This window comes from Heptranchias perlo, unplaced genomic scaffold (genome assembly GCF_035084215.1).
Source record: "Heptranchias perlo isolate sHepPer1 unplaced genomic scaffold, sHepPer1.hap1 HAP1_SCAFFOLD_244, whole genome shotgun sequence".
Classification (NCBI taxonomy): Eukaryota; Metazoa; Chordata; class Chondrichthyes; order Hexanchiformes; family Hexanchidae; genus Heptranchias; species Heptranchias perlo.
In genome coordinates, this window is record NW_027139256.1 from 236,213 (window position 1) to 253,306 (window position 17,094).

The 17,094-nt window shown below is 50.9% G+C and overlaps 1 long non-coding RNA gene and 1 pseudogene across 1 annotated transcript; one reads left to right on the forward strand and one right to left on the reverse strand.

The window, feature by feature from the left end:
• Positions 1 to 1,014: 1,014 nt before the first annotated feature.
• LOC137310349 (zinc finger protein 721-like) lies at positions 1,015 to 15,802 on the reverse strand (annotated as a pseudogene).
• LOC137310351 (uncharacterized) lies at positions 5,184 to 10,984 on the forward strand. Its single transcript, XR_010960061.1, has 2 exons — positions 5,184 to 5,349; positions 10,769 to 10,984. It is a non-coding gene; the product is annotated as an uncharacterized lncRNA (long non-coding RNA).
• Positions 15,803 to 17,094: the final 1,292 nt, after the last annotated feature.

The window sequence follows — 17,094 nt, forward strand, 5'->3', positions numbered from 1 at the left end:
TTCAAATCCCCTCCGTTGGCCCTCCCCCCCCTCCCGATCTCTGTAACCTCCTCCAACCCTACAAGATCTCTGCGCTCCTCCAATTCTGGCCTCTTGCGCATCCCCCCGATCTTAATCACTCCACCATTGGCGGCCGTGCCTTCAGCTGCCCGGGGCCCTAAGCTCTGGAATTCCCTCCCTAAACCTCTCTCGCCTCTCTCTCTCTCCTCCTTTAAGACGCTCCTTAAAACAGACTTCTTTGACCAAGCTTTTGGTCACCTGTCCTAATACCACCTGTTTTACACTCCTGTGAAGGGCCCTGGGGATGTTTTACTACGTTAAAGGTGCTATATAAATGCAAGTTGTTGTTGTTGATGGGAATAAAAATTTACTTATCTGGTGCCCTTATTTAAGGAAGGACATACTTGCATTGGAGGCAGTTCAGAGAAGGTTCACTAGGTTGATTCCAGGTATGGAAGGGTTGTCTTATGAGGAAAGATTGAACAGGTTGGGTCTCTACTCATTGGAGTTTAGAAGAATGAGAGGAGACCTTATTGAAACATACAAGATTGTGAGGGGACTCGATAGGGTAGATGCTGAGAGGATGTTACCCCTCATGGGGGAATCTAAAACTAGGGGGCATAGTCTTAGAATAAGGGGTCGCCCGTTTAAGACGGAAATGAGGAGGAATTTCTTCTCCCAGAGGGTCGTGAATCTTTGGAATTCTTTACCCCAAAAAGCTGTGGAGGCTGAGTCATTGAATACACTCAATACATTGAGTTAGACCAATTTTTGATCAGCGAGGGAGTCAAAGGATACGGGGAAAGGGCGGGAAAGTGGAGTTGAGGTAAAAACCAGATCAGCCGTGATCTCATTAAATGGCGGAGCAGGCTCGAGGGGCCGAATGGCCTACTCCTGCTCCTAACTGTTATGGTCTTATGGTAACACAAACCCACCAGTTTCTCCCCAGACACAGATACTGACAGGACAGGCTCTGTCTGTAGCACGTCATCAATTAGCTCTTGCCTTATCTGAGACACAAGGACTCGACGGACTGTGTGTTTAAACAAAGCTGATTTACTTGTACAGAATATTAAAATCCAGCATATAAGAGGCTCTGAACATCAACAAGCCCCGTAATTAACATGGATCAGTCCCGGATGTGATTTAAAGGCATCGGAAACAGTGGAATCGAACCAGCGCAGTCAAACGTGGAGACTCTGGTGTGTCAGCTGTTGGGATAAACCAGGGGATCCCTTTTCACACAGTCCGCAGGTGAACTGTCCCCAGTGTGAAGGTGCTGGTGCACCTCCCGGTCCCGGGAGCTTTTGGAGCTCTTCCCACAGTCACAGCGTTTTAAAGGTCTCAGTGTGACAGCGCTGGTGCCTCAGCTGGATGGATGACCGAGCGAATCCCTTCCCACGCGTGGAGACTGCGAACGGTCTCTCTCTCCAGCGTGACGTCGCCGGTGTTTCACCAGGTTGGCCGACTGGGCGAATCCCTTCCCGCACACGGGGCAGGTGAACGGCTTCTCCCCCGTGTGAACCCGCTGGTGCGCCAGCAGGTGGGAGGACTGGGTGAATCGCCTCCCACAGGTGGCGCAGGTGAAAGGACTCTCCCCGGTGTGGACCCGCTGGTGCGTCAGCAGGCTGGACGAGTGACTGAACCCCTTCCCGCACACGGAGCAGGTGTACGGCCTCTCCCCGGTGTGCACCCGCTGGTGCCCGAACAGGTTGGAGGACTGAGTGAATCCCTTCCCGCACACGGGGCAGGTGTAGGGCCTCTCCCCGGTGTGAACCCGCTGGTGCGTCCGCACGTGCGAAGACTGAGTGAACCCCTTCCCGCACAGGGAGCAGGTGAAGGGCCTCTCCCCGGTGTGAATGCTCTGGTGCGTCAGCAGGTCAGACGATCGCAGAAACCTCTTCTCGCAGCGAGAGCAGCCGAACGGTCTCTCGTCGGTGTGACTGCGCTGGTGCCTCATCAGGTACTGGGAGCTTTTGAAGCTCTTCCCGCAGTCAGCACACTTAAACGGCCTCTCGTCAGTGTGAACCTGCTGGTGTGCCTGCAGCGCGGACGAACGAGCGAATCCCTTCCCGCACTCGGAGCAGGTGAACGGCCTCTCCCCGGTGTGAACCCGCCGATGAGTTTCCAACTTGCACGGGTGAATGAACCCCTTCCCGCAGTCCCCGCACTTGCACCGTCTCTCCCCGGTGTCTTTGCGTTTATGAGCCGCGAGCTGAGACGGGTAAACGAATCCCTTCCCGCAGTCCCCGCATTTGTACTGTAGGTCCCCGGTGTGGCTGCGTTTGTGGCTCGCGAGCTGGTACGGGTAAATGAATCCCTTCCCGCAGTCCCCGCATTTGTACGGTCTCTCCCCGGCGTGATCGACCCTGTGCCTCGACAGCGAGGACATGTAAATGAATCCCTTCCCGCAGTCCTCACATTTATACCGTCTCTCCCCCGTGTGACTGCCCATGTGGCTCTCCAGACTGGACGATCGTCTGAATCCCCGTCCACACACGGAACACGTGTGCGGTTTGTCCGCGCTGTGATCGGCGCTCTCTCCTTCCATATCCGAAGGCCGATGATATTCAGGTCCTGACGAGTCGGGCGAGTTTGGGTTTGAGCTTCCAGTCTGTAAATGCTCCACTTGTAATACCCTGTAAAACGAGTTTAGAAAGGGTAAGAGGGAGCATGTTTTTATCTCGCTAATTTTCTTCGAGGAACAATAAACAGGCTTTCTACAGACACATTAGCAGGAGGAGGAGAGTCAGGGTAGGGATGAGGGAGGCGAGTGTGTAAGTGGGGAGTCAGGGAAGAACTCGGCCCCAGTGTTCACCCAGGAGGTGGATATTGGGATTGTCGAACCACCAGAGGTGGGTGGGGAACTGTTAGTGGAGGTTATTATTGACACAGAAATGGGACTGATGAACTTCCTCCAACTGAAGGTGGACAAATCCCGGGGACCCGGTGGTTCACACCTGAGGATCCTGAGGGAAGCTGGGGAAGAAATAGCGGAAGGAATGAGTATAAACTGGCTGCCGCCTTTCCCTATATTACAACAGGGACTGTACTTCACAAAAAGAAACTCACTGGCTGAAGCTGGGATTGTTCTCCTTAGAGCAGAGAAGGTTGAGAGGGGATTTGATAGAGGTGTTCAAAATCATTAAAGGTCTCGACAGAGTAAATAGAGAGAAATCGTTCCCACTGGCAGAAGGGTCGAGAACCAGAGGACACGGGTTTAAGGCAATAGGCAGAAGGACCAAAGGCGACCGTGAGGAAAAACTTTTTTTTACGCAGCGAGTGGTTAGGATCTGGAATGCACTGCCTGAAAAGAGTGGTGGGAGCAGGGTCAATTGTGACATTCAAAAAGGAATTAGATAGGTACCTGAAGGAGAAAAATGTGCAGGGCTACGGGGAAAGAGCTGGGGAGTGGGACTAGCTGGACTGCTCTTGCAGAGAGCCGGCACGGGCTTGATGGACCGAATGGCCTCCTTCTGTGCCGTAACCATTCTATGGTTCTAACACCACCCTCCCACCTTTTTCCAGTTTGGGTAACTACCTTTAACCCTTCCTCTCTGTTTTCTGGTTTTGTAGCCAACTTTCTATCCATTCTGCTGCTTGTCCCCTGACTCCACACGCTGTGACCTTAGTCGTGAGTGTACTATGTCAGAGGCTGGGTATTCTGCGGCGAGTGACTCACCTCCTGACTCCCCAAAGCCTTTCCACCATCGACAAGGCACAAGTCAGGAGTGTGATGGAATACTCTCCACTTGCCTGGATGAGTGCAGCTCCAACAACACTCAAGCAGCTCGACACCATCCAGGACAAAGCAGCCCGCTTGATTGGCACCCCATCCGCCACCCTAAGCATTCACTCCCTTCACCACCGGTGCACTGTGGCTGCAGTGTGTACCATCCACAGGATGCACTGCAGCAACTCGCCAAGGCTTCTTCGACAGCACCTCCCAAACCCGCGACCTCTACCACCTAGAAGGACAAGGGCAGCAGGTACATGGGAACAACACCACCTGCACGTTCCCCTCCAAGTCACACACCATCCCGACTTGGAAATATATCGGCCGTTCCTTCATCGTCGCTGGGTCCAAATCCTGGAACTCCCTTCCTAACAGCACTGTGGGAGAACCTTCACCACACGGACTGCAGCGGTTCAAGAAGGCGGCTCACCACCACCTTCTCAAGGGCAATTAGGGATGGGCAACAAATGCCGGCCTCGCCAGCGACGCCCACATCCCATGAACGAATTTTTAAAAAAACCTTATCGAAGGCCTTTCGAAAATCCAAATATGTCACAGCTACTGCATTGCCCTTGTGCGCACTTTCTGTCGCCTGTTCAAAGAACTCAATAAAGTTACGGAATCAGAGAAATTTACGGCACAGAAGGAGGCCGTTCGGCCCATCGTGTCCGTGCCGGCCGGAAAAAGAGCCACCCAGCCTAACCCCACTATGCAGCTCTTGGTCCGTAGCCCTGCAGGTCACGGCTCTTCAAGGGCACATCTGGGTGCTTTTTAAATGATTAATGCAAGGAGTACACTCACCTGACGAAGGAGAAAGCCTCCGAAAGCTCGTGACTTTCAAATAAAACTGTTGGACTATAACCTGGTGTTGTAAGATTCCTTGCATTTGTCAACCCCAGTCCATCACCGGCATCTCCACATCTCTTTAAATGAGTTGAGGGTTTCTGCCTCTCGGGCAGTGAGTTCCAGACACCCACCACCCTCTGGGTGAAAACATTTCTCCTCAGCTCCCCTCTAAAAATCCTTCTACCAATTACTTTAAATCTGTGCGCCCCCCCACCCTGGATTATTGACCCCTCTGCTAAGGAAAACAGGTCCTCCCTATCCACTCTGTCTGGACCTCTCAAATTTAAAAGGTGGGTCAAGGATCAATTTCCCTTTTGAAATCCATGCTGACTATTTTAGTTTCACAAATATAAAATCATGACAGAAGGAACCAAAAGGGGGGGGGGGAAGAGATTAGAAAAAAAACTTCTCCAGACTGTTTGCAAAGGACCATAAATGGGCATTGGGGAGCCGCAGCCAGTGCGCATGTTCGAGGGGCCACCCCCAAGAAGGAGCTGGAAGTGCGCATGCTCGAGGGGCCACCCCCAAGAAGGAGCTGGAAGTGCGCATGCTCGAGGGGCCACCCCCAAGAAGGAGCTGGAAGTGCGCATGCTCGAGGGGCCACCCCCAAGAAGGAGCTGGAAGTGCGCATGCTCGAGGGGCCACCCCCAAGAAGGAGCTGGAAGTGCGCATGCTCGGGAGGCCCCACGAAGGAGCGGGCAGTGCGCAGGCGCGTCGGGCGCTGGGTCAGGCCGGTAACGGTTGAGAGTCCGAATGACCGGCGGAAAGTGAGTTTTATCAGAGTGAGGGGGAGAAGGGAGAAAGAGAGAGAGATAAATAAAGTAAAAAAAAACCCGCCAAACCGGAGAGTGCGAGGGTTCCCCGGGCACCGAACGGAGCGGATTCAGCCTCGCGGAGCAGGTGATGCTTCTCAGGAGGGGGGGGAGGACACGTGGTACGCTGGGTGATTGACGTGAGCTTCGGACCAATAGGGAGCGAGGGGGCGGCGCCTGGAGGACCGAGGGCGGCGGCGGGTCCTCCAACCAATCGGGGGCGGGACTTGCGCCGGTTCGGTCGTCAGGGCAACGACTCGCTGAATCTCAGAGCGCAGGAGGAGGAGGCCGCTCGGCCCATCGGGGGCTGTGCTCGCCCTTTTAAAGAGCTGTGCAACTAGTCCCACTTCCCCACTGCTCTTTGCCCCCCCCATTTCCCTGCAAATCATCATCGAATCATCGAAGTTACAACATGGAAACAGGCCCTTCGGCCCAACATGTCCATGTCGCCCAGTTTATACCACTAAGCTAGTCCCAATTGCCTGCACTTGGCCCATATCCCTCGATACCCATCTTCCCCATGTAACTGTCCAAATGCTTTTTAAAAGACAAAATTGTACCCGCCTCTACTACTGCCTCTGGCAGCTCGTTCCAGACACTCACCACCCTTTGAGTGAAAAAATTGCCCCTCTGGATCCTTTTGTATCTCTCCCCTCTCACCTTAAATCTGTGCCCCCTCGTTATAGACTCCCCTACCTTTGGGAAAAGATTTTGACTATCGACCTTATCTATGCCCCTCATTATTTTATAGACTTCTATAAGATCACCCCTTAACCTCCTACTCTCCAGGGAATAAAGTCCCAGTCTGTCTAACCTCTCCCTGTAAGTCAAACCATCAAGTCCCGGTAGCATCCTAGTAAATCTTTTCTGCACTCTTTCTAGTTTAATAATATCCTTTCTATAATAGGGTGACCAGAACTGTACACAGTACTCCAAGTGTGGCCTCACCAATGCCCTGTACAACTTCAACAAGACATCCCAACTCCTGCATTCAATGTTCTGACCAATGAAACCAAGCATGCTGAATGCCTTCTTCACCACCCTATCCACCTGTGACTCCACTTTCAAGGAGCTATGAATCTGTACTCCTAGATCTCTTTGTTCTATAACTCTCCCCAACGCCCTACCATTAACGGAGTAGGTCCTGGCCCGATTCGATCTACCAAAATGCATCACCTCACATTTATCTAAATTAAACTCCATCTGCCATTCATCGGCCCACTGGCCCAATTTATCAAGATCCCGTTGCAATCCTAGATAACCTTCTTCACTGTCCACAATGCCACCAATCTTGGTGTCATCTGCAAACTTACTAACCATGCCTCCTAAATTCTCATCCAAATCATTAATATAAATAACAAATAACAGCGGACCCAGCACCGATCCCTGAGGCACACCGCTGGACACAGGCATCCAGTTTGAAAAACAACCCTCGACAACCACCCTCTGTCTTCTGTCGTCAAGCCAATTTTGTATCCAATTGGCTACCTCACCTTGGATCCCATGAGATTTAACCTTATGTAACAACCTACCATGCGGTACCTTGTCAAATGCTTTGCTGAAGTCCATGTAGACCACGTCTACTGCACAGCCCTCATCTATCTTCTTGGTTACCCCTTCAAAAAACTCAATCAAATTCGTGAGACATGATTTTCCTCTCACAAAACCATGCTGACTGTTCCTAATTAGTCCCTGCCTCTCCAAATGCCTGTAGATTCTGTCCCTCAGAATACCCTCTAACAACTTACCCACTACAGATGTCAGGCTCACTGGTCTGTAGTTCCCAGGCTTTTCCCTGCCGCCCTTCTTAAACAAAGGCACAACATTTGCTACCCTCCAATCTTCAGGCACCTCACCTGTAGCGGTGGATGATTCAAATATCTCTGCTAGGGGACCCGCAATTTCCTCCCTAACCTCCCATAACGTCCTGGGATACATTTCATCAGGTCCCGGAGATTTATCTACCTTGATGCGCGTTAAGACTTCCAGCACCTCCCTCTCTGTAATATGTACACTCCTCAAGACATCACTATTTATTTCCCCAAGTTCCCTAACATCCATGCCTTTCTCAACCGTAAATACCGATGTGAAATATTCATTCAGGATCTCACCCATCTCTTGTGGTTCCGCACATAGATGACCTTGTTGATCCTTAAGAGGCCCTACTCTCTCCCTAGTTACCCTTTTGCCCTTTATGTATTTGTAGAAGCTCTTTGGATTCACCTTTGCCTGATCTGCCAAAGCAATCTCATATCCCCTTTTTGCCCTCCTGATTTCTCTCTTAACTCTACTCCGGCAATCTCTATACTCTTCAAGGGATCCACTTGATCCCAGCTGCCTATGCATGTCATATGCCTCCTTCTTATTTTTGACTAGTGCCTCAATCTCCCGAGTCATCCAAGGTTCCCTACTTCTACCAGCCTTGCCCTTCACTTTATAAGGAATGTGCTTACACTGAACCCTGGTTAACACACTTTTGAAAGCCTCCCACTTACCAGACGTCCCTTTGCCTGCCAACAGACTCTCCCAATCAACTTCTGAAAGTTCCTGTCTAATACCATCAAAATTGGCCTTTCCCCAATTTAGAATTTTAACTTTTGGGCCAGACCTATCCTTCTCCATAGCTATCTTAAAACTAATGGAATTATGATCACTGGTCCCAAAGTGATCCCTCACTAACACTTCTGTCACCTGCCCTTCCTTATTTCCCAAGAGGAGGTCAAGTTTTGCCCCCTCTCTAGTCGGGCCATCCACATACTGAATGAGAAATTCCTCCTGAATACACTCAACAAATTTCTCTCCATCCAAGCCCCTAATGCTATGGCTGTCCCAGTCAATGTTGGGAAAGTTAAAGTCCCCTACTATTACCACCCTATTTTTCTTGCAGCTGTCTGTAATCTCCTTACATATTTGCTCCTCAATTTCCCGTTGACTATTTGGGGGTCTGTAGTACAATCCTATCAAAGTGATCTCTCCCTTCTTATTTTTCAGTTCTACCCATATGGACTCAGTGGGCGAACCCTCGGATATATCCCCTCTCACTACTGCCGTGATGTTCTCCCTAATCAAAAATCTTTTCCTTTTCAAGTATTTATCCAATTCCCCTTTTGAAAGTTATTATCGAATCTGCTCCCACCGCCCTTTCAGGCAGCGAATTCCAGATCATCACAACTCGCTGCGTAAAAAAACATTCTCCTCATCTCCCCCTCTGGCTCTTTTGCCGATCACCTTAAATCTTTGTCCTCTGGTTACCGACCCTTCTGCTAATGGGAACAATTTCTGCTTATTTACTCTCTCAAAACCCTTCATGATTTTGAACACCTCGATCAAATCTCCCCTTAACCTTCTCTGCTCTGAGGAGAACAACCCCAGCTTCTCCAGTCTCTCCACATAACTGAGGTCCCTCATCCCTGGTACCATTCTAGTGAATCTCCTCTGCACCCTCTCCAAGGCCGTCACATCCTTCCTAAAGTGTGGGGCCCAGAATTGGACACATTACTCCAACTGAGGCCTAACCAGTGTTTTATAAAGGTTTAGCATAACCCCCTTGCTAAGAGAGTTATGCCTCTATTAATAAATGTAAGGAATCTTACAACACCAGGTTATAGTCTGTTGGACTGTAACCTCTCAGGCAGTGAGTCTGGAACTCACTGCCTGAGAGGCAGAAACCCTCAACTCATTTAAAGAGATGTGGAGATGCCTGTTGGACTGTAACCTGGTGTTGTAAGATTCCTTACATTTGTCCACCCCAGTCCATCACTGGCATCTCCACACCATGTCTATTAATAAAGCCCAGGATCCCGTATGCTTTTTTAAACGGCCTTCTCAACTTGTCCTGCCACCTTCAAAGATTTGAACAAAAGCGAGGATTAATACAAGTATTTAAGCAGTAATGATAAAAGAACTAGGAATCATATTACCCCATTGTCCACTGGGTAGAGATCATAACTTTGTCACTGCCTCAAATCCTGCCCCCTTCCTTCACGCTGAGCTGTTTTCCTTCTCTACAACTGGGTGTTGGTTTGTTCTGGGTTTATATCCACCCCTTTTGGGAACCCAACCCCTGAGCCATCAAAACTGCCGTAGTTAGCACCATCCTGAGATGGCAGGTCTGACGAAAGAGGAGAGATTGGGTCGACTAGGCCTATATTCACTAGAGTTTAGAAGAATGAGAGGTGATCTCATCGAAACATATAAAATTCTAACAGGACCAGACGGACTAGATGCAGGGAGGACGTTCCCGATGGCTGGGGAAGTCCAGAACCAGGGGTCACAGTCTCAGGATACGGGGTAGGCCATTTAGAACCGAGATGAGGAGAAATTTCTTCACTCAGACTGGTGAACCTGTGGAATTCTCTACCACAGAAGGCAGTGGAGGCCAATTCATTAGATGTGTTCAAGAAGGAGATAGATATATTTCTTAATGCTAAAGGGATCAAGGGATATGGGGAAAAAGCAGGAACAGGGTACCGAGTTAGACGATCAGCCATGATCATTTTGAATGGCGGAGCAGGCCCGAAGGGCCGAATGGCCTACTCTTGCTCCTATTTTTCTATGTTCTAGCACCTCCCCGATTTCATCTCCCTTCAACAGATGATGGCCATCCTGTTGTCTGACTGCTAATTTAACAATTTTACAACACCAAGTTATAGTCCAACAATTTTATTTGAAATTCACAAGCTTTCGGAGGCTTCCTCCTTCCTCAGGTGAATGTTGTGGAAAAATGTTTTCTCCACAACATTCACCTGAGGAAGGAGGAAGCCTCCGAAAGCTTGTGAATTTCAAATAAAATTGTTGGACTATAACTTGGTGTTGTAAAATTGTTTACAATTGTCAACCCCAGTACCGGCATCATGCTAATTTAACGGCAATTGATGCTAGCTCAATTGCTAAATTTAAATGTGAGATAGATAGCTTTTTGGCAACCAAAGGTATTAAGGGATATGGGCCAAAGGCAGGTATATGGAGCTAGATCACAGATCAGCCATGATCTTATCAAATGGCGGAGCAGGCACGAGGGGCTGAATGGCCGCCTCCTGTTCCTATTTTAACCTGATGGTCCCTGCCAGGCATTTCAAAGGAACATCAGATGCCTTAAACACAGCTCAGGTGCTTGATGTGGTTTGGGGCTGGCCTGTCTGCTTGTTCCTGCTTTTCCATTGTCCCTGGCTAATCTCCAATATTAGCACATCTCAGAAGACATGGGATGCCTTCCACACATTATGTCAACCCCAGTCCATCACCGGCATCTCCACATCACACATTATGTGGTTTGGGGCCGACCTGTCTGCTGGTTTCTGCTTTTTCCAATCGTCCCAGCGTTCTGACGAAAGGTCATCGACCTGAAACGTTAACTCTGTTTCTTTCTCCACAGATGCTGCCCTGACTTGGCGAGCTTCTCCAGCGTTTTCTGTCTTTGTTAGCATGTCCTTATCTGACAATGACCTCAGGCTGCGATTAACCGTTCTCTAAAACAACTTTAATGACTTCATCTTTCTAATCTACAGTCTGCTCGTGGTGGAAAAACACTGAGTCACTCTGAGAAAAATGCTGGATAGATGACTGAATAAATGCAGTAACTTAAACTAAACTTCGAACACATTTAAAAACCTTTAATCTACTTTTAAATCGCCCTTATTACAAAAGATATTCCCATACACTGCGCCCACCCTATCAAACTCTTTCATTATCTTAAAGATCTCGATCAGGTCACCCCTCAGCCTTTTCTTTTCGAAAGAGCCCCAGCCTGTTCAGCCTTTCCTGATAAGCATATCCTCTCGGTTCTGGTATCACCAGATTGGGGGAGGGTCAGGTCCTTAAAGGGACAGCGTTTCCATTTATTTTTTGCGAGTAACTGGGACAGACGGTACCTCCCCCTCTCCTCCACTCAGGGTATTTGTGGTAATTAAAGGGACAGTAATTCTCCTTGTTCTACCTGCTTGTAAGTAAAAGGGACACTAACGTTTATTTTAGTCTGCAGGCTGTCGGGAATAACCATCCAGCTCGCAGTTGTTCCTTTCTGCACTCTGTGAGACGGCGACAAACTTGTCTTATTTCAGTGCAGTGAGCCTTTCTAAAACGTCTCGCTTCTGTTTAAAAGATCTTTTTGATTCCTGCATCAAATAAATTCTGTTCTGTACCTATAAACCGCTGCCCCGGTACAGTCCAGGGTAGGTTCCAGCCGTGGGCTGTGATATGTCGGCTGATCTCAGTGTGGGGGACAATTGGGCGCTGCAATTAACCTCAGTCCCCTGGTGATACTGATCACTGTCCAGTCACCCCCCAGCAGGCTGTGTTTGTAAAGGGGTTTAGCTCAGGGGCTCACACATTAAGAATGCCCCCCCCCCTCCCTGTCTAGAGGGCAACCAGTGATTGTGGACCTGTATCCCAGCGTGTGCCTGCCTGTCACAATAGAAGGGGTGAATACTGAAAGGGCAGTAAAGAATCAGGCCCCATCAATCTTAACTTTAAACAGCGAGCAGGCATGGAGGAGGAAGAGTGTAAAACAGGAGGATTAACAGCTCCGGAGAAGCAAGAGAGGAAATAATGTTCTATCGAAACTACAATTGTTCCGATTTTCTCTCTTGTGTTGACAGTAATTGTTGGGTTTTACCCCTTTAAACAGGCTAAATTTATACATTGGGTATTTACAGGATAATCTGTCTCTAGACCCCTTTAAATAAGCTGGAGAAAGAGGAAACACTGAGACGTCCGCTTAATGGTTTTTATTCATAGTACACGACCCACCACACACAGTGACCGTGAGATTGGTGTCGATAGTTACCAGCGTGAGGACACGTCGGGAAGTGTGGGAAGCTCGTGGATCCAATCTGGGGATTGTTACCCCGGGGTGCTGCTGAAAAGTGCCTGTGTGGAGATCGGGGGGGGGGGGGGGGTGAGGACAGGACTGGGCCCCTTCTGAGACAGTGGGACAAACACGGAGTCTCGGACAAGGGGCCATAACCTTAAAATCAGAGCCGGGCCATTGAGGAGAGAAGTTCTGAAACACTTCTTCACACAAAGGGCGGTAGAAGTGTAGAACTCTCTCCCACAAAAAGCAGTAGGCGTTAGCTCAATTAATCATTTTAAAATCGGAGAGCGATAGATTTTTGCTAGCCGAGGGTATTAAGGGATATGGAACCAAGGTGGGCGGATGGAGTTAGGATACAGATCAGACGTGATCTCACTGAATGGCGGAACAGGCTCGAGGGGCTGAACGGCCTCCTCCTGTTCCGATGTTCCTTCACTCCCAGTCACCTCACTGAATGGGGCCTTTTACTGTTCCTCACGTTCAGGATTAACAACAACTTCCATTTATACGGTGCCTTTATCATTGGAAAATGTCCGACGGTGCTTCGCAGGAGCGGAAATCAGACAACGGCAGTCAATGAGGCAACGGAGGGGGTGTGTGAGGAGGTGGGATGTCCCAGGAAATCCCTTCCCACGCACTCCGCAGGTGAACTCTCCCCGGTGTGGATGCCTTGGTGTCTGTTCAGGTCCTGGGAGCTTTTAAAGCTCTTCCCACGGTCGCTCCGCAGCGTGAACCCACCGGTGTCCAGACAGGGTGGGAGGACTGAGTGAATCCCTTCCCACACACGGAGCAGCCGGACGGTCTCTCGGTCTCTCTCTCCGGCGTGCACTCGCTGTTGTGTAAGCAGGTTTGGATGACTCGGCGAACAGCTACTCTCCGGTGTGAACTCGCTGGTGTCTCAGCAAGTGGGAGGACTGAGTGAATCCCTTCCCGCACACGGAGCAGGTGAACGGTCTCTCCCCGGTGTGAAGTTGCTGGTGTCTCAGCAGGTGGGACGGCCGAGCGAACGTTTTCTCACACACGGAGCAGGCGAACGGTTTCTCCCCGGTGTGAATACGCTGGTGCTTGAACAGGTGGGACGGCCGAGCGAACGTTTTCCCGCACACGGAGCAGGTGAACGGCTTGTCTCCAGTGTGAATACGCTGGTGCTCTAGCAGGTTGGATGAATCACTGAATCCCTTCCCGCACGTGGAGCAGGTGAACGGCCTCTCCCCGGTGTGAACACTCTGGTGTCGCACCAGGTGGGATGAATCTCGGAAACCTTTTCCACACACGGAGCAGGTGAATGGTTTCTCCCCGGTGTGAATACGCCGGTGTCCAAACAGGTGGGACGACTGAGTGAATCCCTGCCCGCACACGGAGCAGGTGAACGGCCTCTCCCCCGTGTGGACCCGCCGATGTTTCAGCAGGTCGGCTGAGCTCCGAAACCTCTTCCCGCAGCGTGAGCAGCTGAACGGCCTCTCGTCGGTGTGAACCTTCCGGTGTTTGAGCAGGCTGGACGACTGGGCGAATCCCTTCCCGCACTCGGAGCAGGTGAACGGCCTCTCCCCGGTGTGGCTGCGCCGATGGATTTCCAGCTCGTACGGGAAATTGAATTCCTTCCCGCAGTCCCCGCATTTACACCCTCTCTCCCCGGCATCATTGCGTTTATCAGCCGCCAGCTGAGGCGGGTGAATTAATCCCTTCCCGCAGTCCCCGCATTTATACTGTCGGTTCCTGGCGTGACTGCTCTTGTGGCTCGTGAGCTGGTGCGGGTAAATTAATCCCTTCCCGCAGTCCTCACATTTATACTGTCTCTCTCCGGTGTGACTGCGTTTGTGCCTCGACAGCGAGGACATGTAAATAAATCCCTTCCCGCACTTGCCACATTCATACCGTCTCTCCCCCGTGTGCCTGCCCATGTGGCTGTCCAGTTGGGACGATCGGCTGAATCCATGTCCACACACGGAACACGTGTACGGTTTGTCCGCGCTGAGAACGGTGCTCTCTCCTTCCATGTGCAAAAGGCCGATGATATTCAGGTCCTGATGAATCGAGCGAATTCTGGTTTGAGCTTCCTGTCTGTAAATGCTCCACTTGTAATACCCTGTAAAACGAGTTTAGAAAGGGTAAGAGGGAGCATGTTTTCATCTCACTAATTTTCTTCAAGGAGCAATAAATAGGTTTTCTACAGACACATTCGCAGGAAGGGGAGAGTCGGGGTGGGGGTGGGGGTGGGGGTGGGGGTAGGGATGAAGGAGGCGAGTGTGTGGTGGGGAATTAGGGAAGGACAAAATATACTAAATAAGAACTCTGCCTCAATGTTCACCCAGGAGGTGGATATTGGGATTGTCGAATTGGGGGGTGTGGGTGGGAGGGGGGTGGGGGGGACGGGGGTGGGGGGGTGTGGGTGGGAGGGGGGTGGGGGGGACGGGGGTGGGGGGGTGTGGGGGAACGGGGGTGGGGGGGTGTGGGGGAACAGGGGTGGGGGTGGGATGGGGGGGGTGTGGGGGGACGGGGGTGTGGGGGGGTTGGGGGTGGGACGGGGGGTGGGGGGATGGGGGTGTGTGGGTGTAATGGGGGAAGGGGTGGCGGGGAGGGAGGGTGTATTGGGTGGGGTGGAGGGAGGATGGGGGTGTAGTGGGGGGAGGGGTGGTGTTGGGGGAGGTGGGGTGTGGAGGGGGCGGGGTTGCACTTATTAAGAGGTTTGAGAAGTTTGGGTCTTTTTTCCCCTGAAGCCGGGAAGGTTTTGAGGGGCCAGGCTCAGAGAGGTCTTCAGAATCATGAAGGGTTATTGATAAAAAGATAAACGACAGGTTGCTTCCATTTGTCGGTGACAATCATGGAATGGTACAACACTGGAGGAGGCCATTCGGCCCATCGTGCCCGTGCTGGCTCTCCAATTGCCCCAGACGCCGCGCGGGGGCGCTCTCGAGTTCGAGACGCGGAAAATGTTCTGCGATCCGAGGGCGAGGGGAGGTAAATGAAGGAAAATACAAACCCGAGGGCCCCCCCCGGACCGGGGTCTTCAAGGTGATGAAGGGTTTTTACTGGTAAAGGTCATCAGGTCACCTCAAACTCCGCATGCGCCGCTCTTGTTGGGGATGGAGAACGCGCATGCTCGGGGGCTCAGGGTCCACGAACCCAGCGGTTAATGCGCATGCTCGGGGGCTCAGGGTCCACGAACCGAGCGGTTAGTGCGCATGCTCGGGGGCTCAGAGGCCACGAACCGAGCGGTTAATGCGCATGCTCGGGGGCTCAGAGGCCACGAACCGAGCGGTTAATGCGCATGCTCGGGGCTTAGAGGCCACGAACGAGCGGTTAGTGCGCATGCTCGGGGGCTCAGAGGCCACGAACGAGCGGTTAGTGCGCATGCTCGGGGGCTCAGAGGCCACGAACGAGCGGTTAGTGCGCATGCTTGTCGAACTCTGGGTCAGGTCGTTAACCGTTGAGAGTCCGAATCACCGGCGGAAAGTGAGTTTTATCAGAGAGAGTGAGGGAGAGATAAATGAGGTAAAAACACGCCAAACCGGAGAGTGCGAGGGTTCCCCGGGCACCGAACGGAGCGGCTTCAGCCTCAGCGGAGCACGTGATCCTTCTCAGGGAGGGAGGAGGACACGTGATCCGCGGGGGTGGGTGATTGACGTGAGCTTCGGACCAATAGGGAGCGAGGGGGCGGCGCCTGGAGGACCGAGGGCGGCGGCGGGTCCTCCAACCAATCGGGGGGCGCCCGAGGGGCGGGACTTGCGCCGGCTGGTCGTCAGGGCAACGACTTGCTGAATCTCACAGCACAGGAGGAGGAGGAGGAGGCTGCTCGGCCCATCGGGGCTGTGCCCGCCCTTTTAAAGAGCTGTGCAACTAGTCCCACTTCCCCGCTGCTCTTTCCGCCCCCCCCCCATTTCACTGCAAATCTTTTCCCTTTCAAATATTTAATCAATTCCCTTTTGAAAATTATTATTGAATCTGTTCCCACCCCCCCCCCTTTCAGGCAGTGAATTCCAGATCATCACAAAATCAAAAATACTGATGCTGTAAATCTGAACTGAAAACAGAAATTGCTGGAAATTCTCAGCAAGTCAGGCAGCGTCTGCGGAGAAAGAAACAGAGTTAACGTTTCAGGTCGACGAGCCTTCGTCAGAGCAACTCATAGCTCGCTGCTGAAACGAAAAAATTCACATCTCCTTCTCCGGTTCTCTTGACGATCACCTTAGTTGTCTCCAGCTTCAATTAAAATGAAAGGTTAAATCAATCCCACGTCTAATTTAAAGACGTTGTCAAGAACAGTTGTTCACTGCCCTCGGAAGGTGAATATCATTGAATTTTTTCCAAATCAACCTGCTCCATGGTATTATAGGCTTTGTAAAAATTATTAATAAAAGGAGAAAAACCACAAGCTTCTGTGGGACAAACAATCTGATATTTGGGAGTAAAAACCCTTGATTTTTCCCGCTGAGGTTTTTATTATTGGTTTCAGGCACTTAAGGAAAATCGGGGAGTGTTACATCAAGTACACAGCACAGAAAAGCACCATTCTATCTGTGTCGGTGTTTATGCTCCACACGAGCCTCCTCCCTCCCTACTTCATCTCACCCGATCAGGATATCCTTCTATTCCTTTCTCCCTCCTGTGTTTATCTAGCTTCCCCTTAAATGCAGCTATACTATTTGCCTCAACTGCTCCTTGTGGGAGCGAGTTCCACATTCTTACCTCTCTGTGGGTAAAGAAGTTTCTTCTGAATTCTCTATTGCATTTATTAACGACTGCTTTATATTTATGATTTCTAGTTTTGGACTCTTTCCACAAGTGGAAATAACTTGTCGACGTCTACCCTATCAAACCCTTTCATCATTTTAAAGACCTCGATCAGGTCACCCCTTAGCCTTCTCTTTTCGAGAGATAAGAGCCCCAGC